At 45.3% G+C, this 26,342-nt stretch overlaps 1 long non-coding RNA gene across 1 annotated transcript in view; it reads right to left on the bottom strand.

Moving 5' to 3' along the window:
• LOC113972345 overlaps nucleotides 1-26,342 on the bottom strand; it is a 155,782-nt gene that overhangs the window by 77,950 nt on the left and 51,490 nt on the right. The window contains exon 3 of the long non-coding RNA XR_003535861.1: nucleotides 6,032-6,144. This is a non-coding gene — a long non-coding RNA (uncharacterized LOC113972345). The remainder of the gene's footprint in view (nucleotides 1-6,031; nucleotides 6,145-26,342) is intronic.

Here is a 26,342-nt window from a genome sequence, read left to right as displayed (position 1 = left end):
AGCATTCCCCCAAGCCTGTACATGTCCCAGCCTGGGGTTTTAGGTCGGGCATATTTTGAATTCCAGCTTGTTAGAGTTACTGGCTCGTGCACCCATCTTCCCTCCAGCTCCCAGAGAGGATCTAGTGCTGCTTCCAGCCCTTGCCTCAGTGGTTTCCAATCTAATATTGGGATTAAAATTTGCAGGTACATTTCTCACTCCCAATCCACAAAGGCAGTAACCCTCTTACTTTGCATTTCTTTCCCAGAAGTGCCGAGATCCCTCTTGTGTAGATACGTGTGCCTGGTAAAACACGAATCTCTAGGATTTTGAGGTAAGATCAAATTTCAGCATTGATAGTCACTCATTCACTCTTTCATTCATGGAAAAAGATACACAGACTTCATCCTGCTGAAGTATGAAAGATATTTTTTTCCGAGGCATATTGCATGCTGCAGCCAGCAACTTGGTACATGTCTCCTTTGTAGAAGATTCCCCTATTACATCAGCTTACAAGAAAGCTTCCGAGTGGGAAAGTGTATGGTTTTTAGTTTGGCACTGAGATAATACTACTACTAATAAAGAGTAAGCATTTTCTGCTATAGCCTGGAAAGAGTTTGCCAAAAGTCAGGTTTTTGTGTAAAAATAGCTGCATGTCCACATTGGTTAGTTTCTCTTGGAAACTTTAAAAAAAATTAAAATATTTTTTGATGGCTTTACCCTGCACTGCCCAGCCACATTAAGCTGCAGTAAACTACATTCTTATGGTTGTCATAACATTTCGCTCTGTGTTGCTTGTGACGTGAATAATCTATTAAGATACATAAGGTGCAAAGTGCTGCCTTTCTGTCTCCGAGTTCCTGTAACAACCCCATGGAATTCCTGCTGGAGAGGCGCAGGAGTAACTCCCTGCCACTGCCACAGCTGACCAGAGCATCTGGGCCAGCAGCTCTGGGCAGACTTGACCCCAGCCATCAGGGCTGTGGGGATCAGCCTTCATCCCGCTGCGCTCCCCCTCCTCCTCCCCTATCCCAGCCTGTCATCAATCTCACTAAAATGACAGCAGACAAATGTTAGCCTTTGCAAAGATCAGATGAAATCTATGGCTTTAGGGCTGCTCACCAAGGAGCGGTGTAGGCTACACCAGACACGGGCACCAGCAGTCACCTCCTCTGCATCAACCCGCTCAAATCAGCTTGGCAGCCATCACAGTCATCGCTCCACGGGCAGCCCGAGTGCTCAAATAGATTTTGACAAACTTTAATGTTTCAGCCTCTCCACAGAGTTGGGGTTTGGTATTTTTTTTTACAGCAAGACTGCTCATTCAAAACTTTTTTTGGGTGGGGGGTTTTGAGTGCGTTTGGGGAGATGCTGGAAGCCACACCGACAGCAGCTCAGGAGTGCACAGGAGCGGGGTTTGTTTGGGTTTAGTACACTTGGCCCTTACATATTCAGTAACCTGAATTCTGCTAGCCAAGGGGAAGGGAGGAGGGGGAAAAAAAAAAAAAAGAAAAAAAAAGATTACTCCATGGCATAAATATGCTGTATGTGCCCTTGTCTCATGCAATTTCTTTACATCGATGTGCAGGAATATTTATCCCCAGTAGAAATGTTTAACTAATCTGGTAAATGTCAAGCCATATGGTGTACATTGTAAGGATTTCATCAGGCCTTTTTAACTCTTTGTGAAAGTCTCTCCCTCTCTTTCCCTCTGCTTCCCCCTTTTCTTTTTTTCCTTTTTTCTTTTTACCCTTTTTTTTTTCCCTTCGTTGCTGCCTTGCCAGAGCCTACAAGGAAGGAGATAGTGCAGGGAGTGTTATTAACAACAGCTAGATCAGGGATGTGATGTTCATGGTTTACAATAACAAGCAGTATTAACCAGAAGTGCAACTCATGAGGCGCCTTTACACTGGGCAAAGAGACACGCTGAATGTAATTTTTATCAGCAGTGACCTGCAGAAGAAGATCACTAATACTTTTTTTTTAAAACAAACTGTCCACCCCAACAATGCACAAAATTCCCAGGGGCTACCTCATCTCTTATCTCTTCCTTTGAATAATCAAATCTTTACAACAAATAAACTGCAGTTCTCCAGCACTTTCAAGTAAAGGAAACGTTTCTGTACTGTAACTATCTAGTGTATCTCCCAGAAAGATAGAGTGCAATTTACAATAACCAATATCAAAAAAGAATAAACCGTTATGTTCGTGCCAATCCTTATTCATGGTTTTATAACAAGACATATCTGTTTTCTTCCTATAAATCTTGACTCTATTTTTAGAGTTTGCAAATAATGACTCCAGTCTTTGGCTGCCTGCCACTTCTGTGAAAAACTAGAATAGCCACAGTGCAAGACTATATTATTTAAAAACAAAAGAAAAAGGGAAAACAAAAAGAAAGGGATCTTGTTGAACTCTGTGTATTCCTTACCAGGACAGACTAGCTATAGATAGTGATAAGTGATGCAAATGTGCAGAACATGTCATAGAAAGCAGAAGCAGGATGGAAATTTGGAGGAACTTCCACACCTATTTCTGAATCCTTTTACCTAAAACAAATTGCTTGCACCCGCATGAGCCCTTTGCTGTATCACCAGCAGACACTTGCACCCAGCGAGGCGTGAGCAAGCCTGGGTTCCTCTGCTGGGCACTGCTGCCTTCTCCTCTTAAGGGGCCACCAAACCCTTTTTTAGCATCTGTTGATGGAGACAACCTCTGAGGGCAGGGGATTACAGAGCATTTTTCGCTATAGTACAACTCAGGAATGAAAAAAAACACCAGGAGAAACTACCACCTTCAGCCAAGGCCTCCGGACATTTTAGAGCCGTGGAAGGCAAGGGAGGGGGAGCTGCAGGTCAAGGAAAGGATAAGATCTGGGTGGCTGGGAATGGGGAGGGAGAAAGAGGAATGTAGTGAAGGAGGTAGAGAAGGAAAAGCAGGGAAATGACAGCATTCAGATAAATTTAGCTCTGAATCCAAACTTCGGGGGGAGGGGAGGCGTTTCCTGCCCCAAAACCTCTGAACTTTCTGAGATTCTCCCATATCGCAAGTGATTTACCTGTAAAGAGAACTGAAAAGGGGGAAAAAAAGAGGGAGAAAATTGAAATAAACAATTCTCTGCTGTTTAAACAATCTTTCCATCCTACTCCCCCAGGGTCAAATGTTCAGGCACAAGGACACAACCAAAAAAAAAAAAAAAAAGGAAAGGAAGAAAGGAAAATCATTTTAAAAAGAGGATCTTTACGCAAATGCATTAAACCCAGTTTTCATAAGTGCAACAACAGTATATCAACTGTTAACACAAAGTGCCTTCCCCACGTACCTGCCAGTTCCCTGACTCCAAAATATTTATTGGTACATTATACTTAACATTTCATCATTATTAAGGACATTATTAAAGCGAGTAATAGCACGACAGCTACCAGTGTAGTTATCTGGGCTTTGTTATGTGCAAGTGGCTTGGAAAAAAAATAGAGAGGCAAGGCTAAGTTGTAAACACACCAAAAAAAGGAACAAGATGAGAAACATTAATAATTAATCACAAGCACTAGTCTGAGACTTTTACTGTGAAAGCCACAAGATGAATGTATCTATTAGCCATGTATATATATTTTATTTTATTTTTTTTAATTTCTCACACTAATGTGTTTCTAATACCAGCATTATCTGGCAGTATAGACAGCTTATGCCTGAACAGCCTCTCAGCATTCAGGAAGTTGTTGACAAAGACTTCTGCAATAGCCTGTCTGATTTTGTGTTATTTCCTTTAATTGAACCAGTAAGACCTGCACTCTTGCACTCCTGACCTTTGCTCAGAAGGCTAATTTGAGATTAGGGTAGTCTGAAAGTAAGAAACGGGGAGTGTATTTTTAAAGCACAGAAACATTTCTATAGTAATAGAAGATTAAGATCAATTTCAGTACGAGGATCCTTTCAGCCCCAAACCACTCTGCTCTTAAAGGGATCTGTGGAAGGACTTTGGTGACACAATATAGTCCCTTAATTTCAGAAAAGTTAAAATCACTCAGCTTTGTCTTTGTGCTGAGTGTTTTAGGGCTTGTAATAAAGATGATGCCCATGACTTTGAGTCCTTGGTGTCTTTACAGTCACCCAGTAGGACATTCAGAATTCCCTTAGGAAAACTTACACAAGAGCATGAAATATGTCATGCCAGATAAATGATTCTTTGTGGTTCTTATATTATTCTGGTCTAGTACTGAAGGTTGCAATACTTAAGCCCTGTGTACTGCCAGGGAATGAATGACACAGGCTCCTCAGTGGGAGAAGAGAGCCCAAGTGACTTGAGAGAAGGCAGGAGAACAAATATTTTTATTCCAGCTGTGAACATTGTGCCAATATAGTAGAGAGAGTCTGCTGCACAACTCTGTGCCAAAATGCAGAGGAATGACTAAGGCCCACATGAAAAATGGGACCAAACTGCGGGGGGAGTGTGTGTGTTTTTAATATGTGTGGACTTGCTCCGTGTGTTCTCAGGCACAGTGATAAACAAACAGAGAAGCTGTCTGAGGGACTGACCATGACCCAGGATCCAGTGGCTACTCCTGCTCCTGCCTCTCCAGGTCTGCAGCTGCAGGAGTGCCTGGGTGTGCTGCGCCTTCAGCCTTATCAGGCTTCAAGTGAGCCTGCCTTGATTTAAAAGAAAACCTAGAAAAGTCAATAAGGAGTTTTCTCTTCGGGCTTCCCTGTCCCCATGCACTCCATGAGGATCCAGCTTATATTTTCCTCACAGAAGGAGGTGCAGAGATGCACTTTTCACTGGGAACAAGGGACAGGAATGAGCTGCTGTGCTGAATCTGTATCCTCTACCACACAGAGAGGGGACAGGACAAAAAGAAGGAGCTGGAGACCAGTTAAATGCACTGCCCTTCTGCAGTGCTGTACACAGAATATTCCTATTTGGAGCCAGAGTAACATGTTTCCAATGCAGTGTTCCAATGGGGTTGATCGTGCTGTCCTATACAAGGACATCCACTAAGTCAGGAGGAACATTTCAAGCAGCGTGTCTGCAGGCAAAAGACCCAACAGTTGCTGCTGTAACGTAGAGTTAAAGGCTGTTCCCTCTATTTACACATGTAGATATTGTAATGCTGCTATGCAAACAGTCCTCTGTGGACTTTTGCTTGTGGATTTTATTATAACACATTCCTGACTGTGAATGGCACCTTTCCTCTGCAATATCTGCTGCTGTGCCCTTTGTGTTTTACCTTCTGACTCTCTTCTGGTTTTGTTACTTTTCTTGCTGGCGGGATTTAAAAAGTAGGAAATGAACTTTCCCTTCTCTTCTCTAAGTGATGCTCACGGCATGTGAGCTGCAGTTGCATTGTATTCCCTGAACTTTGCAGCCACTGAAAACACGAACAGTATGTCAACTTGTTCCTGTCTTTGCAAGAGAATTCAAGGTCAAGCTGACCAGTGAACTCTCGTATTTAAACAGAGTAAGTCAATGCTCATCCACAGCACCGAAAACTGCCTCTAGGACAGACGTTAACCCTGTGCTGGGCCTCCAGACAGCGCAGCCCGTGTCACGGCTCTTAAAGCAGTTTGCTGCTGCTGTCAATAAGAGCTGGACATACTGCACATGTCTACCGGGCCTAAACAAGTGTCCCTTCTTTGGATGTGCACGGGAGGCCCTCAAGGGGTTAATACATGCCATTCCTGAGTTCAGTGAAGGGACAGGGAGAGCCGAACAGCGGGAATTTCAGGATGTTAATAGCCTCTTCTCTTCCGATTGGCCCAGAACGAATGCAGGGTACAGTAAATTGTCCTTGTCAGCTTAGCTCACATGATGATATGCTTTATTTCTAGACATGCCTTGAATCTGTCCCTTGAATTTATGTTCAGAAAATAAACACTTCCAGACGGCAATAAAGCATTCAGTTGTAGCTGGCTGTTGCACAGTCTCAAGCCAACCAAAGCCATTTACTTCAGAGTTTCTAGAGCTTGCAAAGCCTTGGCTCCTTCAGTTCCTGCTCACGTTAGCAAGTGTCCCCCCTCACCCCACCCTTGGATTTGAAAGGATGTCCCAACTTACTTGGGAAAGCTCCAGAGAGTTTTGCTTGGTTTCCATGCGGGCACCACCCTGAAGGATGACATCAGGCAGCACCTCGAACACGCAGACAGATCCTCCTGTCTTTCACAGCAACACTGAGAGAAAAGAAAAAAATTAATGTCAGCATGTTGCAAAATAAAGATATCGATGATTCAGGATATGAATTTTCTACCATAAAAAAAAAGTAAATTAAACAGCTGTTCCATTTGTGCCTGATGTGGCTAAGGAAACAATCAGTGGCTGGCTGATTTACTGATTAGGAAGGTTGTATGCAATAATCTCCAGGTGTTTCTGAGAAACACCCAAATAGAGCTGCAGTGTTTGTTTGCAGCCAGTAATTTTATGGCAATCCTTTCTCTCCTCAGTTCCCCTCAATAACACCAGTTTATAACTGCACAGTTACAGTATAGGGGAGTTTGGCAAAAATCAATGGTAAATGCGCATAGGAGACAACAAAAGAGCAATACAAATAGAAAAAAGCCTCGTTACAGCTTTAGTTTATTAGAAGTGTGTGGATGTCAAAATGCTTTCTTCAACCCAAAGGCACTAGAAGAAGAAATTCTAGTGGGCAGCCAGCACTCCAGTGTTATACCTGGAACAAGCTGCAAGAGCGCCGTGCATAGGTGGGTTTCATTTTTCTCCTGTTTGACACAACACAAAATTTCTGCTCAGGTCCATTCCTGCTGAAAAATAGTGCTCACAGAGGAACCCACACGGGGCCAGAAGCAGCTCTGAATGTGTCTGATTGTGAAATCATTTGATAAGAAGGCAGGAGAACAGCAGGGGTACTGTTCTGTTCTAGATTATAAACTCATTAGGAGATAAGGATGCCAAAATAGGAATACTTCAGGTATCAGGTGGAGCTGGAGTAAATTCCCACAGAGTGCTTGTTGGTGAAAAAACTGCCTGCTACAGTGCCAGACTGGCCTAAAAAGGGGGTGACCACAGAGGTGGTGGATCTCCCACCCCCAAGTGGGGAACTGGGTCTGGCCAAGGGATCTAACACAGAGATCAGTGCAGAGGCTGGTGGTGGGGGACATTCACTGGGCCAGTTTCCAGCAAGACACACACCAGAAATTGTCTGAACAGAGGAGCAAAACTTGCTGAACCATTTCTTTCCTTTCCCCCCCACCAGCACCAGATCCCTCCCATGCAGCAGGGGTGCAGAAAACATCAGCGTGGCTGGTTCAGCAAGGGTGTTCAAAAAAGCTTTTACAATTTCACAGGAAGCCAAAGGGCAATTACACTTAACACCCATCCCCTTTCCTTTTCTCTGGCTATCTTCCTTTCTTCTGTTTCTCATTGGCTCTCATTCCCATCCTTCCTTTCCTCTTCTCTTCCCTTGATGCCATTCAGGGACTCCAAAGGACTAATTCAGCACAGCACTGGCAGAGATAAGTTAAAACAATGAGGAGATTTGCAATTAGGGAGAGTTTTAAGGATTGGGAATTGTGCATGTTTTACAGTCATCTCTTGGTGATGGGGACTTTATCTTAGGTAGATAGGGCTCCTTCCTTAGCTGCCACAGCCCCACCCTCCTGCACCAAGTGAAATTCCACATTTTAACTAAGGTGTTGCTGTATTTCAAATGTATCCCACTGGGGGGAAAAGAAAAAGTTAAAAATGTAAGATGTACTTTGGCCAGGGCTGATTATCAATGGTGTACATGCCTTTAAAATCCTTTGTTAATGAGGTATCCTTATTACCATAATCAAACACGCTTAGAAACTTGTCACAGATAAGCAAAATTCTTTACATTCTTTGCTCTGCACTTTCTTTTGGCATCTCTTCCCCATCCCCCTCGGTGACTGCTGAGCTTCTGAAGGTTAGGGACCGGTAGTGCTGGAAATGGAAGCCCTCTGTTTACCCACACAAGAGAAGGAACAGTCAAAGCTTCCTTACTCTGCTGCAGAAATGACCTGAACAGTGACCTGAGGAGACCACCCTCCTGAGAGAGGAGAGGTCACCCAGCCTCCACGCAGGATCTGCTCAGGGCATCCTCTGCAGAGAGAGCGAGGGAGAGATTGCAAATCATCCAAACTGTGCCAAATTATGTGTGAAGGTTTTGTAATGCAGACTACTGTCCACCAGGGATTAAATTAAGAACATCAAACCCAACACAGAGAGAATTTCATTTTATCCTTAAATTCGACTTGCAGTGTTTTATTTAATGCTTCTTATCAACCCTCGTGACCCAAAACATCTCGCCACCAGAAAATACTTAAATAAATTGGGCAATTTGTGCAGAGGGCCATACAAATTCAGCATGAAAGACTCCTGCTTTTAATTTGTTCATACAGAACATGGACTCCTGACAGCCACTCAGGCAGCCATTCCCAGTCATTCCAGAAACCATCTCTTCTCCCTGTGTTTACAGAGTACCTGTCTAAATAGCACAAAAACTTGATTTAAATGTGAGTGGTCTGACTTTGAATCAAGTGATTGATAATTATAGCAAAGTTAGAAATATACTCAGCTCAGGCAAGGGAGTTTGCACATCACTACATGTCAGCAACCAACGATTTTTATTCCGAGACTGGACCATTTCATGTGGAATCACAAGCCACAACAGCATTTTTCATAAATCTGACTTCTTGTTACATAAATATACATCTTATTACTTGGGTCTGTTTGGTGTGGTTTTTTTTAACCTATAAAAAAAAGGTTCTGCTTTACTGTAGCCTTTAACAGACGGATTTGCTTATTTTTAGATTTGAGAATGTTTCTGAGAAATTACTTTTACAAAGAGACAACCTGCAAAGGTAGGGAAAAAAACCTCTAAAATCGCTCATAGAAGGGTATGAGAACTGCACATTTTTACGAACTCTTTGATGACTTCATCAGGGCTATGATAATATATCAACCATATTCTTAGGGCTCAGTTAACCCTTAGGCAAGTGGGAAGGATAGTTAGCAGCTCTGCAGGGAGCACACTTAGTCAGAAACAGTATTTATTGCCTTTTTTAAGTCTGGCAAAAGGGGCCAAGGTTGTAGGACTGTGTCCTCATGTTGTCTGGTTGATTTTCAGACCTGAAGCTCCCTAAGACCTTTTGCTTTGGTGATGTTACCAAGAGCTTTTCAACTGCTTTTTGACCTGCTGTGGAAGGAAAGGGAGAGTTTCTTCCCCTGGGCACCACAATTAAGACCATGAGAGATTTGTGAGCACCCAACAGCCCATTTCCAACATCAGCTTTCTCTGAAACTATCCTTTTTCAACCTGAAAACAGCAGATAAATACTGAATATACCTTAATGTTACTCATGAGTGTAATTCATTACCACTATCTTACAGGTGGGAAACTGAGGCATAAGGATTGAATTTAGTTTATGGCCAAACAAAGAACCTAAAATAAGTCCAGTTATGAGTCCTGAGGACTCCTCCAGCTCCTTTACTGCAAAACCACACTGACTTCCCTGCAGTTCTTTCCTCTGTGGGAAGAAACAAACCCAAAACTCCCCACAGGAATAAAAGAAAACAAAATTTTTGGCTGTTAGGCAGGACAACGCAAAGTAAAAAGCTGAGGAAAATTCAAGCTTCTGAATATATGAAAATTTGATTACTAAATTTAACAGAATCAATGTTTGCAATCAGAGCCTAAATGTGTAAACTAAGTAGAACAGATTAGGAAATAGGATATTGACCATGTGTTTGTAAATATATATATAAAACAATAACATTCCAATTCTACAACTAGCAGGACTCAGTTAAACTCATACACCAAATATGGGTACTCAAGAGCACTTTGGTGGCTGAATATCAGTAAATGTGTGAAGAAAAACCACTGAAAATCTATATGTTACTTTGGAAAGTGAAACAACAACTCCTAAAACACGCTGTTATGTCATTAAAACTCTTGATACTCCCGTCATCCTCCGTATTGATCGATTATGACTGCTCATGACCTTGTGAGGCAGTAAAAATCCTATCATTTCAGATGGCAGGGGACCCAATCCTGTTCTGGAGCTCTCATTCCAAGTGTGGTTTGAGACAGGCTTTTGCCTGAGCAGCCAAAACACTCATGAAAGGCTACGTGGATTGGGGCTTATAATCCGACAAAGTACTTGGCTGCAATACTGCCTATTAAAAAGTCAGCGTTTGCCAAGAGTTACCACACAATTACAGGGATGGCTGTAGCATCTCCAGAATTACAGGGATGACTGTAGTATCTCCGACAAGCCAGTGTGGGAACTGCAGGTTAATGGTATCTCTTAATGGTGATGGCTGTAATGTAGGTTAATGGGATCATAATTTCCTTTCCCTGGGAGAATTTGTGAATTCCTCCATTCATCGCCATTATTTTTAGTAGCAAATGAAGGATTTGATTCAGACCCGGAGATGTTTGCACCAGGAGGTTTGTTCCTAGTGGAGAGCCAGTTTGACTAGCTGAAACCAAACCCAGCCCGATGCCCCCGAGGGGTGGTGAGGAAGGCTCCCTGCACACACTGACACCGCTCTGACCCAGCATGTTTGGTGCTGCCCACATTTCGGACAGTCCATCTCTTGGGCTCATCCCACAGCATGCCCCAGCTGTAGTCCTGATGGAGAACACTGTGACACAGCACACTGAGCTGAGCTATATCTTTTGTGCCCTAAAACCCAGCATGTAGGACATCGGGGCGGGGGGTGTATTTAAAGTACTTTTTGGCTCACGGTTGAAGTTTATCAGTGATCTGAAGGCAGATCTTCCCAACCACGTCCCCGTCCCTGCTTTTTCCTGCACTGCCCGCTCCGTTCTGCCCTTCAAGCCCTGCTGGTGGAGATGCTGGAGGGCACGGGCTGTTTGTCCACACAAACCCCAAACTTTGCTGAGTTATCAGAACAAGGCATGCCTGGCTGTCAGCTTCTCAGCCGCAGCGGGGGGGGGAAACAGCGGAAAAGGACACGGCTCCCCTCTCATTTCTGATGCGCCGCCAAGGCCCCAGCTGGAACAGGAGGGGTTTTGATGGTTTTGTAGTGGTGAGGCATCACCCCCGCCTAGTGTGGCCCCCAGGGCTGCTTTCCAGGCGGGTTTGCTGGGTGCTGGTGAGCATCACACAGCTGGCATCGCACACCGCGGCCAAAACACCTTCCAAGGGAGATCCTGTCTGCCCTCTCACCCTTTTCCTCGCTGTTTCTTCCTGTCCCTGCCGTAACCCACTGCCCATGGCCGGTGGTCTGTCCCTCCAGCCGCGCTGGCAGGGCTCTGGCGGTGTGTTAATTGCCCGTGGGCCGCCCGCCAGCCCCGTCTCCCATTTAGTGATCGCCGACGTGACCCGTGTGAGCGAGTGAGCGCGCCGGGTCAGGGCTCGCCGGGGCCAAGTTCAAGGGCACAGGCTGGTACAGACATATAAACAAGGGAATGGTATGTAAGCAATAAAGACATAAAGGTTAGGATCAGGGCTAGCAGTACAATAAACAGCTGTGATAACCCGGTTTGTTTATAGATAAAGAATTTACTGTAAAATCTGCAATGTGCAGGATACGTTTGTTAACGCTTTAAGGGACGTGTATTTTTAGATCCTCTTTTTGGTTTTTTTTTTTTGTTCTGTGAGTAAATGTCTCTCCAAACACCCCTTTTTATTTCTGCTTTATTTTAAATCAAGCCCAGCAAACACACGCTTATCGCATCAGCTAGAAATCTTCCCCTTCAAAAATCCCTCCAAACAAGCCAACATGTTCCACGGGAGTTTAAAACTGCTGCTACAATAAATGCAGACAGCCCAGTCCTTAATATTTAGAGCTTCCTATTGAAACACCCACGTTTCAAGCAAGGAACATCCCTTTGCATCCCATTTTTCCTAATCCAGTTCTAATAAAAGTAAGTAGAGTAAACACAATTTCATTAGGGCTCTTGTAATTTTGCACAGTGTATGTTTTGCCAACTTCTGCTTTTAAAATATATTTCAGAGTGTAGCCAAGTGTTTTGTGAAATTACCCCGGTGCTTCTTAGGTGTCCTGTGAGGCTCCCATCAGAAGCACCATATATTGTACTGCAACTATTGATCCAAATGGCTACATTTCTAAAGCAGAAAATGATTGTGTAGTGAAAGCAGTGCAGAGGTGCAGTAAAATGCCCTCAAGTATATAAAGACATAAAGATTAAAGTCACCCTGCAGGTTCCCTTTAACTCCTCCAAATCCACTGTGTAATGTGTTCTTTTAGGATAAATCAAAAACTTTGTACAAATTAACATGACAGGTGCCAGTGTTCATAAATAAGATTTCTCCTCACCAACACGAGGCTCCAGGAAAGTTTACTTTGCTCTAAATAGATGCAAAAGCTGTTAATTAAATTCCCAGATGTCCATAGAACATCTGAATATCTAGAAGGCAAAATAACACCCCGAAATTTGTCAGCCAGAACACGTATTCAGGATAAGAAATTGAGTCTTCAGTACACAGGATGCCCTAGAGTGTTAATACCAACAATTTTCAGTTCTGTGCTTAGTCTTCAATAAAGTTTAGATGATCTTAAAAAGGAAAATACATAGGTGGACTCTGTCATAGATGCTTTCTCCTCCACAGCACCAAAGTGCCTTTTCTAAACTGTGGAATACACCTTTTGGCAGCGTAGTCACACATGTTACACAGGACTTGTAAAAAGAATTTGACTGCAGGACAAATATATTTGCCCTTGCATTGTTTTCACATTCATTCTTGGGATCCTTGTTGGTACCAGCCATTTTCCCCATCTTTAACCCTCCCAGATGACACCAAGAAGTGAGATATGTGCTGCAGGTGTCTGACAGGGCTCCTGACACACCTGAACAACACAATCATTCTCAGTCCATGATCTGGGCTCTCCAGCTCCTCTTCAGCCTAATTAATCAATAACAGCAGCATCCCAATAAACTATATAATTTAATGTCTGCTCTGAGCCAGATTCTTCTTTGTCCTGTTTCTGCTTCCACTGTACTCAGTGGATAAAGAGTCAAGGTGAAATATTTCCCCCAGCCAAGCTGATGGTTGAATTCTCCAGGATTATAAGGGAACTGCTAGATCCTAAACAGATTAATCTTTGAAGAAGGAAACCTTTCAGTCCCTGGCTCCTAGCTGCTCCTGTACACAAATAAGGTATTTTCAGGAGCTTGTACTTCAGGAGCTCTGTCACTGAAATAATCAGTTGATCAAAACATCCTTATAAGTCAAATTCTGGCCCTCTCTAGCTCTGGTCAAAAGACAGATGGATGAAAAGGCATTGCTAATGCAAACCCCTATCACGTCTGGGGCCTTTCCCCTGCACAATTATCCCGCCTGGATTATTCCTCCAGGACTGTGACTGATTTACACACTACAGGAGTGTATCTCATCTGGGAAACGAGTGCAGCTTTTTAATTATTCTCTGCACCACGGTATCACCCGCAGGGTTTTGGTCGGAGCTGCTGTGCTTGGTGCTGCACATTGCGGGAGGACAGGATGGGGCCCACCCAAACTGCTTCCTGCCTGCCTTACAAGTTGGGCAGAGAGGTAACACAAGGCTGTGGTGAGGTGGCTGCAGCTCAAATAATGAGCAGCTGTCACTGCACCCTACCTGCCTTGTCGTCTTCAAGGGCTTGGAGGAGTCACTGCCCAAAAGGAATTCGAAGGAGGAAGCTTCGTGTGAGTGTCGTGGGGAGCTGCATCATCAAAGCTTCAGGGTGCTGCCCAAAATTATTACCTGAAAGCATAAACCAAAGGAGAGCATTTTAGGAAGGGCTCTGACAAAGACAACATGGCTTTTATGTGGGGTATGAGAGCAAGGAGGCAGCGGATGGCGGTGACAGGAGACAGCACAGAGGCTGTGACAGATTCCCCTGAATCCAGAGCCAGGCTGGGAAAGGGGGGTATCCCACTGTTGCTGGGGCAGAAGGAAACAGGGCAATGTGAAAGCATGGTGTGGGCCATCCACCTCCAAACACCCTGACACAACATAACCACCCATTACAGGTAGGGCAAGCAGAGGTAACAAGGAATTACTTTGCAACAGGGTTGTCCCTACAACTGCATAGAATCATAGAATGATTTGAGTTGGAAGGGATCTTAAAGCACATCTCATTCCAAGTCCCTGCCATGGACAGGGACACCTCCCACTACCCCAGGTTCCATTCAGCATGGCCTTGAACACTGCCAGGGATGAGGCATTTACAACTTCTCTGGGCAACCTGTACCAGGCCCTCACCACCCTCACAGTAAAGAATTTCTTCCTAATATCTAATCTAAACCTACTCTCTTTCAGTTTGAAGCCATTCCCCCTTGTCCTGTCACTATATGCTCTTGCGAAAATTCCCTCTCCCTCTTTCTTCTAGGTTCCTTTCAGGTACTGGAAAGCCACAATTAGGTCACCCCTCAGCTTAAGCATCTTCACTACCATGAAGGAAAAAAACAACAACAGCAAAAAAGCCCTGCAAGGTTAACCCTAATTCATTTCCCAAGACCCCAGTCACTGCTGATGCATTTGATCTGTGGAGAAAACTGTTTGAAGCGGGGTAGCATGTCTGTGTCCTTCCCACCTGGCCACCCGTGCCCCAGGATCCTTGGGCTAAGCGAGAACAAGCACAGAGGACTCAGACAGGTTGGACAAGGCGCCTCCAGGTCCGAGCTCTGGCAGCTGCTTTCATCCTGTGCATCTATCTGAGAAAGACACCGCTGGAGGGGACCCTCGCTGGCCACAGGAGGCATCATTAGAGCCATGAGCTGGCCTTCAAACCACTTAGAAGTGGTTTTGCACTTCGGAGAAATGAAGGAAGAACAAAAAAGGAATAAACACCCAGCTCAGGTCTGCCCAGACAGGTAGCGTATGGAGGGGTCACACACGTGCTGGGGGTTGCCCTGCGTTTCCCTCCGGAAACTGGCGGTCCCAGCTATTACATGACAATTATCCGGGAATTCAGATTTACGAGATTCCTCACCCGGCCAATAAAACCAGGAGGGAAATATAGAGATGTCCATAAATGACATATTTTCATGCTTTGTGCAACCCGTCGCCGCGAAGCGCTTTTGAGCAGCTAAGCAATTTACATCTAATAGCAAAGTGTTTTTTAATCAGTCAGATCAATTTGTGAAGAATTGGTACATTAGGTATAGCCATATAGCAGAGATCCTTATAGCAAAGGTTTAGAAGTAATTGCTCCCTGACCAAATGAACACCGTATTACTATAGAAGTTTGTATTCTATTAAGAGTTAATAAGTGACCAAAATCTAGACTAATACACTGTCAGGGTTCATTATCATTACAGGTTCTTGCTATTTTTCCAGTGCCTTTTTGCTCTGCTGTTCTTGCTACGTATGGAAAACCTATATCAAGATGGTTGTCATGGCAATGAAAAGATTTGCATGTGTCTTATCTATCTATTTAAATACCTTCTTATGGTTTATAACTACCATAATACATCCCTCCAGCCCTGCTCATTGCTAATTTAGAGCCAGCCCAGTGTGTCCGAGGTCAGCGATACCATCGAAAGCATGTTGTCTAGACAACTCCGAAGCTCCTGTCCATGGGATAATTGTTTTATGCAAATAAAAAAGTACAATGGTGACATGCTCATCCATGACTTGAGCGATCCGCTTGTGCTGGGGCTGGATCGAATCTGTGATCACGTTCCCACCAAGAGCATTTCCTGCATCCTCCAGCCACGGCGTCATTGGTTCGATGGTCTTTTTTGATACCAGTTTCTTTTGCTTGGGCCTGAAGCTGGTTAGAGATGAGGCTGATACTCTAAGAAAAGATACTGGAGGAATTTGCTCTGTGTGTTTATGAGCACATAGTAAGTACGCTCAGCTGGTACCAAGGGTCTTTTGGGAGGGCATTAAAATTTAAAACCATCTCAGTAAAGATTCCAATGGGTTCGACTAAAACATCTAAACTTTCCACCTACCACAAATCTAAATTCCTCCTTTCTCCATGTACCTCAGATATTTCCATCAAAACACACTGGACTAAGATCATCCTTTGAGAAGATCATGTGGAAGACATGGAAATACTTTGCAGATGGAACAGAAACCTCTCCTCATTGAGAGAGCAGAGAAATACCTGCATCCCTCTGCTTCCCTCTTTTATCTTTTCTCCTACAGGAGTTCATGCTTTGCTGCTCCATTCAAATGGCTGCAAAGGTAAATATGGCTATTACTGCACAAATCCATAATGCACACAAGGCAACGTGCAGGAGGAAAACACAGAGGGAGGGAACAACAGCTACCACCACAAAAGGATATCTCTGAAATCCAAAAAAACAGACTCTTCATTCCTCTTTGATCTCCCTTGCTCAGTTGTGCCTTTCCAGGATGTCCACAGATTAAAACTACTTTTTTAAGTACTCCGAGATCTACCAAGGATTTATTTTCTGGCAAATTGTACTCTGTTGAAACCAGAGATTAATAATAATATTGGAAATGTTTAATAATTTGAGAATTGACTGATTTGTTACCGGCATTTGAATCACTTGACCACGTTCACGGAGTAGAAATGTATTTTTCCTCGAGATAATTGATATTTGTATTCACAGTCTGAGGAAATGCCACCTATCCCTGCAGCAGTAAATCAGGAACCATTTACCCTGCCAATACAGTTAGACAATGTTTACGTGCAGGACTACATTCATTGTTTGACTAATCTGTAAGGGGTAGATTTTCTATTGCATTTCAATAGCTCATCTACTTCAGACTGTTGTGAACTTTCTAAAGATGTGTTTTCACCGATAATAGCAGATCTTGGAGTGTAGTAATCTGGAATTGAAGTTTCAGTGACAGATTTACTCAACTAGCATTTTGCATGAGGCATTACTGCAAACATTATTTCATATGTGCGCGCGTATAAATATATAATACCTCTGTACGGAGCTGACAAAGGCTTCGGAAGATAATTTCTGCAATTTAGCAAACTAAGGATTTCAAGTCAAGCATCGGTTTCCGGGTGTTTTTCATAATGGATTTCACAGCAGATGACCTGACAGCTAATCTCAGGATCTGAATTGCACATATCCAAACAAACGGCCGTCAGGCCCTCAAAGGATCTCCCTGCTTTCACATGCCACGGCTGCGAGCCCCGCGCCGCAAATGTCCAGAGGTCCAGACTGACCTTCTCACCCCCCGTCTGGGAAACATTCCTCCTCCCGGCAGCTCATTCTTGCCGACAAACAGAGCAGGACCAGTGGGCACTTGCTGAAAAGGGACAAGAGAGGGGCCATGAATGGAGCGTGTCTGGTACAACAATGCCAGACAATGTCTGTGAATGGGGTTGCAAACCGTGCTCCTGTTAGAGGGGCTGCCAGCAGCTTCCCTGCCCCCTTCTCCCCCGCCCTCTAAGGGTCTCTGCTCCCCTTTCAGAAATACATTAGACCCCAAAGACATACCAAAGAGGTGGACAAAGTCAAGAGGTGCCGTGTTTCAGAAGGGGAGGGCACTTGCTAGCAGTGCCGATGACTGTATAATTCCTCCGTGTGCCACCTGCTCCCTGTGCCATCAAATGTGGTGGCAAGGACAAAAGCAAAGCACAGATTTGAGTGCAAGCGCTGCTCCCACATCTGGGTGAGTGCAAAAGCACCAGCACCACACTCTGGGATGGGCTGCTGGCCTCCAATTTTGGCCTTTTTTGCAGAGTCAGACAAGTGCACCACTAATGAGGTGTGGGGTCCAGACCTGGCTTTGTTTCTCTTTGGTTTAAGTTGTGAGTTTTGCAGGAAAACAAAGAAGAGGAAAAAAAATCATGTATCTACACTGTGATGTGCTTCTCCCATCTAATTCATAGCAAAGGCAATGACTTACTTAACAGAGAAGATAAGATAAAAACGGGACACGTTAAGACATTTTACAGGATACAGCTAAGCTCTCATCTCATTTATGCTCAACCAAATCCTGGGTAACTCTTCCAAAAACAGGGGAGAGAGTCCAAATATTACCAGTGAAGATCAGTACCCAGCCCAGAGTACTAAAGAAGTTTGGAAAGTATTTGGGCCTAAATATTGTCATTTTTGTCCTACAAAATAAAGTTTTATTGGAAATACTGAATATAAAATTTAACAGAAAATATATTTCTAATACTTATTACCAGTACTGATCTTGAGTAACCATTATGTCCAGAAGATGAGCCTTTGGCACTGCATTACCCTCTGGTCCACTATGGTGCAAAAACGAAACAAAACAAAATTATGGAGCCACACAGCAAGTTCCCTAAGAAAACCTCTTTCCAAGAGGCTCCATGAGCTTCAAAAAGGCCATTCTGGATGTTGAATGAAAAGCAGGGGAGCTACAGTTGGGTAACCCACAGTGTATCCCTTAGTAATCTGGGATTTCTCCTCCTGGGAGCCCACCAGCTCTGCATCTACAAATCTGCATCTACAACTCTGGCTCTACATCTGCAAAAGCCCTTTGGGAAGGGAGTGATTGGGTCAAGGCAGGGTGAGAGGGATGGCTGAGGCTAGGAATCTCACAGAAAAAGTCCTTCAAAGACTGGGAGCTTTCAGGATCAAAGTCTGACTGATGTGTCCATCTGTGCTTCTCTGTCTGCTGAACTCTGCATGGGTCTATCTGCAAAATAAAACTTCCTGCCTATATTTTAGATGATTTCCCAACAGAATATTTGGGATGTGAGTGTCCAGACTGACCTGTCCAGACCTCTATCAGCAGCTAATTTAAGCCAGCTAAAAAAACTGTAACAGCGAGGTGGGGGTGCACCAGCACCATCTGCAAGAGCGAGTGTGCTCCTACTTGGGCCAAGCCATAGAAGGAATCTACTAGATCCTGTCCTGGCGTAAACAGGGTCCCTGGAGGGAACACAAAGCCACAGTTTACCGGGGCAGCAGCCTGACGGCTTAGAGGAAAAAAATAATTAAACATAAAATAAATAAAAAAGCAGAGCACCTTGGACTGCACAACGCAGCACTGGCCCCAGCTGCTTCATGCAAAGCAACCAGACAGGAAAACCCAACCCAACTGGCCACGGGGTGAGTCCTGGCCACAGGGGTGCCCGTGGGACTGGTCCCATGACAGTCCCCTCCCTGGGCACCGTCCCCAGATGCCGAGGACGAGGCACATGGAGCTGCCGTGTCCGGCTGAGCCCTTCTGCCGGAGCGTCCCCCGGGATGGTGGGCAGCTGGGGGTGAGATAAAGCAGACTCCAGGCTGTTTTATCTTATGCAGGGGGCTGGCCCCAGGAGCAGGAAAGCGTAAAGGTGGTTTAAAAACCACAGGGTTTTTTGTTGTTCTTGGGGTTTGGTTTTTTTTTTTTTCCCCTCCCCTCCGAACATCTGGGCCTCTCCTGGAGTGTGTGCTGTGGGCAGAGCAGACCCTCTGGCCCTGAACCTGCAATGCCCAGAGGAGAGCCAGGACTTATGTGACTATGAGCAGATAAAAACAACAGAGCGGGGAGGGGGGGGAAGAAGTGGGAGGTTAAAACAATAAGGAGAAATTTTTTATTTAGAATGCACGCTCCTTTCTGTTTAGTATAAATATTTTAGTTGTACGGAGGGATTTTAAACACCCACGGGAGCTTGATTTGCAGTTAAATTCAGTGAGATTTAGGTGCAGCAGTCCAAGGATACGCCAGTCTGGGCAGAACTGGCACAGCTCTTCCTATGGGTTTGGAGGCAACAGCCACAAAAGCAATGGTGACCTCCAAAGCTCAACAGACCAGGGACAAAGTGACCTCCCTTCTCCACTGCTCACCCTGCAAACTCAGCCTTGGCTGGCTGCCCCCACCAGCCCTGGAGGCAAGACAGGGACTGAGGGAGGGGAAGAGCCTTCCCCTCCTCCCTGGGCTCATAACCAGCTAAGTTTTTGTCTCGTTATGCCTTTTAACACAAGTAAATCCAAATAACTGGGCAGTAATGAATTATAAATGGAACAAAAATGAATATACTATTAATACTACTCCCAGAAGGGGATAAAAGGGATCAGCAGCTTTATCCCATGGTGCAGCTGAGAACTGACAGGCAGGCTGGGCTGACATTCAGAGGCCACTCTGTTTTCATGAGGGAAAGAAAAATCCCTGCTGAAGGCGAGGCGATATTTGACCCGCTCCTGTGGCCCCACACTCGAGAGCCCTGCTCACCACGGCTCGATCCTGCAGACCGTGGCTCCTCTCCCTAACATAACTCCTCCTAAGAGGCACAATCCTAAAATGGATGCAGAGAGGATGCTCGCCTCGCAAGCCACAGAGCCCTCCCTCTGCTCCTCCGCTGAAATATGCTCGTATAAAAGAGGGAGTAAACAAAATTCGGTGCTTAACAATCTCCAGGTCTTTCGGCGCTCCTGCAGCCCGACCCCTGGGAGGAGGGAGAACAAAGCCAAAAGTACAGCCTGTCCCGGCGCTGACCTTCCCACAGCCAGGTGTCACGGGGCACCCGGGCCTCCGATAAGACCCCGGCACAGCCGGAGCTGCTGCTCCGCAGGAATGACGGGAGATAAGGGCAGCGTTTTCTGAATTATTTTCCTCTACAAGCAGGTTTGAGAGAGGGGAAGGGGTGCAGCTGCATGGTGAGGCCACTCCTGCCACCTCACTCTCCCTGGAGTTGTTAAGGGGATCCCTGGGGATCACCTCTGGTTTTTTATTTTTAGCTCCGCCCGTAAGGACTGATCCAGAAAGTTGCTAAGCACTGTAGACCCCTCTAATCCTCAAGCACTGGGCAAATGGGACACACACTTAAACTCTTTTATACACTTTAAAATGCAGATAAACTCCAGCAAGTGCTGAAATCTGGGAGGCTGCAACCCGAGGCACTTGCACAGCTTTTCATGTGTTCAGCTCCAGGCCCTTCCTGGCCACGGTGCCCCTGAGGGGCAGCAGCTCCAGGGCACACTCCCGCCCCCTGTGCAGCCCAGTGGGTTCATCTGAACTGCAAAAATAAAAGAAAAAAGGAACTTTGGTGAAGGTCTACAGTGGAGTTTCCTTGGTCATCAGTCTCACTGCCCATTTTGGCAAATTTGCAGGGGCAGAAAAGAAGGTGCCTCAAATTTTTGTGTGTGTTTAGTAAGAAGTGCTTCAAAGTGGACATGGGCACATGTTTGGGCTGAACTCAGCCCCTCCAGTCCACCTTCCTCATCTTCTTTGACTTGGCATGATCAATTTTAGCACAAATTCATCACTCCCAGGTTAATCTTTCTCTCCTTTGCCTTCCCCCTATCCCATGGCAGAGCAGGCACTGCCTGCCTGCACCCCAAGAGACACCAAGATAAATAGCCATATAGGGATTGGAATTGGATCATCTATAGATTTTGAGCAAAGGAATAAAAAAAGAAACCTCCAGCCAAGTCAGATGAAGATGATCCAACACTTCCCAGAACCCTCAGTGACACTTATTGCACTTCTGTTGCCCTTGTGTCACTCTTTGTCCTTACCAGGATTAGATCATCTGAAATAATGAAATGCCACCCCTTCACCAATACTTTGGAAACAGCACCAGTCTGTGCCTTTGCTCCTGAGTCTCACAGTCCACGGTTTATCTGAGAACTGGCAGATTATTTCATGGCTAAGTCAGTATAGCAGGGAGTGTCCACACGACATGAAGTGGGGATGCAGCAGCGCTCAACCAAACTAATGCAGGGATAAAAGCAGCCAACACAGCTCCTTTCACTGCCCAGTGATCAAGAAATACAAAGTTCACCTTTAATGTCTTGAGTACAAATTAAAAAAAAAACAACCACCCAACACTTTAGCAGGTGCATAGATTATTTTCATGTCTGACCTTACCCACTTGAGCCTTCCTTGACACAGAAAGCCATCCCTGACCACCAGGATTTGCTCACTTAAGCACATTCTGCTCAGTGTTTGAGCATCTCTGCATGGGTGGCAATGAGCAGCCTCTCTTCTCACAGGTGGGGGGCAAGAGGGCTCGTGGTCTGGTGAAGATCAGGCTGAGCAGGTGCACGGTCACATCACATGAGCCAAACCAAAATAAAGTCCCTGTCTGCCATGCTTGTGGGGGGTCTTGCTCCTGAGCTCCCCTGCCCCTCTCCTGCACAGTGGTGGGACACTGATCCTGCCACTGCCCGGCACACAGAGACACAAAGGGAGGTATTTGGAGCCAGGTGATTAATGGAGCTGGGTTTTAGGCCCTGTTCCCACAGGGAAACTGCAGGCCTCGGGGAGAAGATGCTCTGTGCCCTGAGGCTGGCAGCAGTGACAAACAGTCCTCCAGCTGCTGCCCGTGACCTGATGTTCTCCACCTGCTGCTGTCCCCAACCTGCCAGCCCCACTGCCCCCCAGGCCACTTGTCCTGGGACGGCCGGGTACCCCAGGCATCAGCAGCAGCTCCCCATCCCACAGGCAGGGTACCGCTGTATCCATGGAGACTGGCCCCGCTATGGTCACCATGGAAACGCCCAGCGGTGCTCGGGTTGGTGATGCTCAGGCACTGGGGGAGCAGCACGGGGTCTGTCCCCTGCTGACTCCACAGAGGTGAGAGCATGACCCCGACCCTGGAAAAACCAACAAAACCCAGAAAAGCATCACAGGAGAGATGCAGAAACACCGCACATCCCTTCGTCCCTCCTCCTGTGCGACAAGGTCTTCCACCGAGACTGGTAACATTTCCTGAAGGAATCCCAAGAAGAGAAAAGAAAATAATGTGGCTTTTCATGACACACAGAGCGGTGCCATGAAACTTTGTCCCAGCTGCACTGGCTGGCTCCAGCTCACAACCAGCACGGGCCCAGTGCTGCTCCCCTGGGAGACAAACACGGCCCTCGGGTCTGAGCCAGTACCTCAAAAGCTTAAAAACTAACTTTCTCTAGAGGATATGAAATGGTAATTGTCATCACTGCTGCTCTCACCCGTGATGTTTTGCACGAGAAAAGAGCTTGTTTCTTCCACGACAGAGTGACCCAGAATTCACGTCAGGATACTTGCACGCCTACACACTGATGGATTTATTTACTACCTTACTGGATGTGCACCTCAGGCTGTGTCCACTTGAGTCACGGAAGAGTGAGTCAAAAATTACTAGAAAGAAAATAATTTCTGGATGATATTTCTATTACAACCTCCAGAAGCCGCCTGTACGCCAGGCTCTGTCAGCAGCACAATGTGGCATTGCATCTCCACTGCCCTGACCACGGGGAGCGGGGGAATATTCCAGTAATTATATCAAATCCCCAGTGCGTTTTGAGGTGAACTATCTAGAATAACCAATTTTAATAGCATGTCACTGTTTCGTAAAGTAGGAGTGAGCAGGCTGTAAGAGATGTAGTGGAGGGACCTGCTCATTCCAGGACCCAGGGGGTCACCTGCCTCGTGAGGGATTTAATTATCAGGACTATACACCCACCTTTTGGCACCCAAACAGGAAAACAAAACAGAATATAAAATGTCAAACTTGAACTTAAAAGGCCATTAAAACTTTGTTTTCTCTTTTAATGGTAAAAAGGTTGCTTTTGTTTAAAAAATAAAATCCCACACCCCCTGCCTGGAGCCCCCCAAAGCCTCAAAAACTTGGAAGAGAGAAGGAAATTCAGTTTTCTTCCTCTCTGCATCCAAATGTCTTCTACTGACTGTAAAACCTGCGGGGACATCCTCGTGAAATCCAAATTCCCGGAACAAGCTTCAAAGCATTTAAAGCTAATATTAGCATTTTTCATGATGTTACAACAATTGTATTGTGCTATAAAACCTTACAAATTATTTAAAAGGGGGGGGTTGGTATTAATATTACAGACTAGGTAGATAATTTGCATGATCTTAAGGCTGCAGGGACAAACTAAATGACCGGCTGAATGAGGATGCTCCATTGGCATCCACGCTGGGATCATTGCTGTGACAAGCAGCCCATAGCCACGCACATTCCTGACAAATGTTAGCTTGTGGGGATTCAGAAGTGGATTTTTTTGGAAAATATTAAACTACGTCGTGTTTACAGTGATACTAAAAATCACCTTCTGCAGATTGACTAAGTAACTGCTCTCAAAGTCAGCTTAGAGGCAAATTAGTCCCAGAATGCAAGGTATAGACACATAAGATTCCTAGAAATGATGTTAGGATACCTGTTAGGATACAATCAGTCCTGATGAGAGCACACGTAGGATTTCTACAAACTGAAATAATGCACCCTCAAAACCCCCCAAAAACACTAAATCCCAATATTAATATTTTAAAAGAGTGAAAATACTGGGGGTTTTTCAGTGGTTTTATGATGCAGTGTGATATTTCCTCAATTATTTGACTAATGAAAAATAGTTTAGCTTCAAAAAAGTATTTGATACAGCCTCTGCATTCAGCACTTTTACTACCTGCAGAGAGGGTTTGATTACATAGGTCTTGTCCACAAGGTCAGTAAGAAGAAAACTACGGGGAGTCTGATCCTGATTTACTGTGACTCCCTTTCCCCACTCCAGTACTGTTAAAAGCGGTTTTCCATTGTAACATAATTTATATTTGCTTTGAAGATACTTCATGGGGCATGGGGAAATGTGGGCTCTGTTGAGGATGGCACCAGCAAATTCTAGCTACAAGGATTTCACCCGGGATAAAGGAGTTGTGTTATTAACTCAGATCAGATCTGGAATGCTGCCCTGCACCTTGTTGGTTTTATCGAGGGTAGGTTGAAGGAAGCCAAGGGGGAGGCTCCAACAACTCCTGGACAATGCAGTGCTCCCACAGACACACTGTCACTCAGGTCTTCCTTTAGAAAAGTGACTACAAGGCAGGTGTTGCATTTTTCTGTGGGACTGAGGGGGGGGCAGGAAGGAGAAATTCTCCAAAGCAAAATAATTGAGAGAAAAAAAAAAAAACCTTAAAGAGGAAGCAGGCTGTGGCTACAGGAAAGCATATTTCTTCACAAACACCTCAGGAAGTTATGTTACTTTAAATTCTTCAGCTGCCGCCCTCTGAAGAAGCACACGTTTCACTTTATCATGTAAAGGAAAGAGAAAATTGAGCACCATAAATCGGAGTTGTGCTTACAGCGAAGGTGCTGTTTATCTGTCTGATATTTAGACTGACCTTTGCTGGGTTGTGGAGTTTGTCTGTCTGCAAATCCTCAAATCTCAAACAGAGAACGCTGCCGAGAACCAACTGACCCGCGGGGAGATGAAATATTATCTCCTCCAGTGTATACAACTTCTTCCCTGGGAGCCTCACCAGCGCCACGGGTTTATCTCCAGCCTCTTGCATGGTTACAACACCCAGAGGGTGCTCGCTGGCCTGGCCTGGAGGATTGGGTCCTTCCCTTTGTGCCAGAACCGTGGTTTGGTTTGTGCTTGGGCTGTTCCCTCTCATCTGCTTGATCAGCAGACACAAAGCCTGGCGGATCCTCACCCCGTTTTAACTCCAGTCCCAGTTTATCCCTGACATCGCCCGTTTCTGCTCCTGCCACAGGCACACAGCAGCGAAACCTGGGCAAAGCCCCACTGGGGACATCTCAGAAGCCAACACATGCAGCTCACATCCCAGTTGCATTTAGTTTTCCCAGTGTTGTTCCATTCCCTCCTTAAAACACTGGAGGATTTTTTTTTAAATCATCCCTTGGAAGATGATCGTGAGACAAAGATGGCATCGGCGCTACTTTTGTTATCCCGAGGAAAATGTATTGCTGTGTTTTTGCCAACCATCTCCATTGCCAGTGCTTAAGATTCAGTGCTGGAGCTCGTGCCTTCCCCTTGCTTAGCCTTCCAAAGCCTTTTGCAAACATTTAAATAAACAGCCCTAGGAAGTAAGTATTAATAAATACATTTTACAGAGGCTGATTTAGTCCAGCCAGTAGGAGTTATGCACACACAAATTAGTAGCAGACTCAGAAAAGCAGTTCCCTGTGCCTCGAGTCCAAGTGCTGCCAGACAAAAGCTGGCTGCAGTCACTTCCCGAGCATCCCAGAAAAATGGGCTCTCGCTCCACCAGCCAGTCCCCTTGCGAACTTCTTGCAAGAATGTGAGTTCCCAAGAAATAGTGAGGTTCACCAAAGTGGGCTGAAATCAGTCACACCCCGATTTCCATCCACCTCTCCAGGAAACTCCTTCCAGTGCAACACCTCTGGCCCTTCCCTCCAGCCGCAGGAGGAGTCCCCTAATGAGTTAACACTAAATGAAGCAACAGGCAAGATTTGTGAATGAACAGGCCAGAGGACTGTCAGGCCAATCTTCTCACAATGATGGCTTATTCACAAAAACTAGGCTTTGAACAACCTAATTAGGATTAAGAATACACCATCTGGACAGTACTGAGAAAAGTGAAGTATGTTACAATTGCCAATGCTCTTTCTATTGTTTCCAGATATCAGCTGAGGAGCCAAGGAAACCCTTTTCCTCAAGCAGGAAGAGGGCACAGCAGGCTCTGGGTGCCTCTGCTTTTACAATGTGAGGACACCCCGGTGAAAACCCTGGGCTGAGGTGCAGCAGCCAGGTTACAAACCCTG

This window comes from Neopelma chrysocephalum, unplaced genomic scaffold, assembly GCF_003984885.1.
Source record: "Neopelma chrysocephalum unplaced genomic scaffold, ASM398488v2 Primary Assembly neopelma1_91, whole genome shotgun sequence".
Classification (NCBI taxonomy): domain Eukaryota; kingdom Metazoa; phylum Chordata; class Aves; order Passeriformes; family Pipridae; genus Neopelma; species Neopelma chrysocephalum.
This window is presented reverse-complemented; position numbering and strand designations above follow the sequence as displayed.